Below are 2,688 nucleotides of genomic sequence, written 5' to 3'. Positions count from 1 at the left end.
TGGAAGATACCCAATAAATGATTGCTTAGTGGGTAAATGAATGAGTGACTGGAGCTGAAGGCAGGATCCATGTCTGATTAATTTGATTGATCTTTGTAACATTCATAAAGCACCTGATATACTTCTTTTTGTACATGGTAGGTGTTCCAAAAGTATTAATAGAATAATCTCACTTCCCTTGTTCTGAGTCTTTACTTTTTAAAGTGGCAGAATCATTGTATGGTCTCCAAACCAAAGTAGAGTATATAAGACAGTTCACTGTGTATGAAAAAAAAATTATTACCTGTCTCTGTGTTTATCTAAATAATAAGAAAAATTAACTATTACTAACATATAATAAACAGCTTGACATTGGTGCCTTCACACAGTCAAATGTGAAGTGTAGTTCATAGAGTGCTCTGAGGGAAGAGTGAGGTTTCCATAACACGGAAGGTTTGACCAGTTATTTTCTTGTGGGTATTGGCTTTCAGCGTACTGTGATTATATTGCAGTTCATATGGGTTAAGGTGGATTCAGAAAGTAGTATGTTATATGGTTTAAATTAAAATAACAAAATGAATAAATTTCTTGAAAAGATATCTCTAAAGAAATTATGAATTTAAGGTAATACCTAGTAAGGAAACAATGAACAAAATGGCTGAGCAAACAGATCTGCTCCTGTTATGAGTTCTTTGTGACCCATGTTGGGATAAAGAAACAAAGATGATATAGTCAGATCTGATAAGTAGTAATCCAAAAAATTAGAAATTTTCATGGAGCCTCTTGGAACTATGGATTTAAATAATACCATTAACAGTGGACAATGTAGACAACAGTAGACAATTTGACCCAAAGGGTACTTGAGTTTGAGTTTTATCTGTGCAGCTGTCATGATTATTGTGACATTTGGAAATGAAGCTTTCAGAACATTAAAGGCAGAGCTCTACAGCTTTTTTTACAGTGATGTTTTAGTCAGGCACTGCTCAAGTTCACTTACCATAATTTCACTAACTTTATGGGTTTTGCTTGAGGACAGAAGTTAAAAAGCTGCATACTATTAGGGAAACGATCTTCTGCCATAGGAAAAATTGGCCGAAATAATAAGCAAAAATGTGTTCCTTTGTCAGCAGATATCCTTGGGAGATGCCTGGAAAACAATGATGAAGATCTGAAAAAGCAAGCATTAGGATAGATTTGACATTGTGGGAAGTTTCTGATATGGTTGGATGAAAGTACAGATGTTTCTAACTTGTCTCAGTTTATGACATTTGCTACATTCTGTTTCAATAATGAAATACATGAAAAACTATTCTCTCTGTCTTTCCACTGATGCAGAGATATCCTGGGAAAAATATATTAATTATAAATATATTAATGACTTCTTTAGTGAAAGAAGTGGTAAGGCTAGAGGGACAGAACCACAAGAGAAATATAATCACTGCATCATTCATAGAAAGCTATTGCAGGAAGGAATTCAAAGCTATAGTGCTTAAAATTCCAGGAATTTATGTGCTGAATCTTGTGAAACAGAAAACTTGTACTAGCAAAAATTTTATGATGATCCAGGGTTGGCAGTTTTTTTCTGTAAAGAGGAAAATTGTAAATGTTTTAGGCTTTGCAGGCCATATGGTCTCTGTCACAACATTTCAGATCTACTCCTGTACGGTGAAAGCAGTCATAGACAATATTTATATGAATGAGTGTGACTGTGTTACAGTAAAAATCTATAAAAACAGTGGTGGGCTGGATCTGATCTGAGGCTGTAGTTTGCTGACCCCTGCTTTATAATGAGCAAGGACTAGCCATGAACCTAAGAAGTTCACCATGTATCTTGTATCAAAGCCCTTAAGAAGGGTGCTAAAGTTAAAGATCAATCTCCAATTTATTTATTTATTTATTTATCTATTTATTTATAAATATGGAATGCTTCACGAATTTGCGTGTCATCCTTGTGCAGGGGCCATGCTAATCTTCTCTGTATCGTTCCAATTTTAGTATATGTGTTGCCGAAGTGAGCACAGATCTCCAATTTATTGACCTTTTATATGATGACAGGTGGTGGCCAGTAGTGTGCAATATACCAGATAAATTAAAAGAAAAATAAGGACAAATTAAATAGCTTGTTTCTTCAAGGTGAAAGTGACATTTAATAATGGAAAAAAAACCCCACTTTTTAAAAGAAACCCAGAGGACATTTTTGAAAATGGTTTTTGGGGAATGTTTTTTTATTATTATATTGTTTAGTTGTAGGAATTATATACATTTGTCACCCACATATTTAATAAACTTGGAAACAGAATTTTTCCATATGTTTAATAGTCTCCCGAAGAGTTTTAGTGGATTTTGAATCTATTTGTTAAAAAAATGTAAATATGCAACCCTTCCAATATGTTTGCTGGAGTGGTTTTTTTGGCATCAGGCATAATAGAAATTTATTAGCCAAACTTCAACAAAAACTTCTGTATAAATGGTGGTTAGGATTGAAAAATGAGTATTGTGATTTAGTAAGTGAAGTCAATGAGAGACTGATATTTGGTTCCATTAGGAATTTCTATGTGAAGTTCTTTCTAGCTATGAGAACCATAACAATTAAATGCTGCTATAAACCAAACTTAAACAGAAGCCTTCAAACAGCTATGACACCACATATTAAACCAAGGTTCTAAAAATAATTAGCCATATTCAAATACATTGTTTACAGTTTTTATT

At 33.4% G+C, this 2,688-nt stretch overlaps 1 non-coding gene across 1 annotated transcript; it reads right to left on the bottom strand.

Moving 5' to 3' along the window:
* Positions 1–1,891: 1,891 nt before the first annotated feature.
* On the bottom strand, positions 1,892–1,998 carry LOC123392503. Its single transcript, XR_006607225.1, has one exon. It is a non-coding gene; the product is annotated as a U6 spliceosomal RNA (small nuclear RNA).
* Between the last annotated feature and the right edge of the window lie 690 nt (positions 1,999–2,688).

The sequence above is a fragment of the Mustela putorius genome, unplaced genomic scaffold (assembly GCF_011764305.1).
Source record: "Mustela putorius furo isolate JIRA1106 unplaced genomic scaffold, ASM1176430v1.1 tig00000580_pilon_pilon_pilon, whole genome shotgun sequence".
Lineage (NCBI taxonomy): Eukaryota > Metazoa > Chordata > Mammalia > Carnivora > Mustelidae > Mustela > Mustela putorius.
The sequence above is the reverse complement of the archived record's forward strand: the minus strand, read 5'-3'. Positions and strand labels throughout refer to the sequence as shown.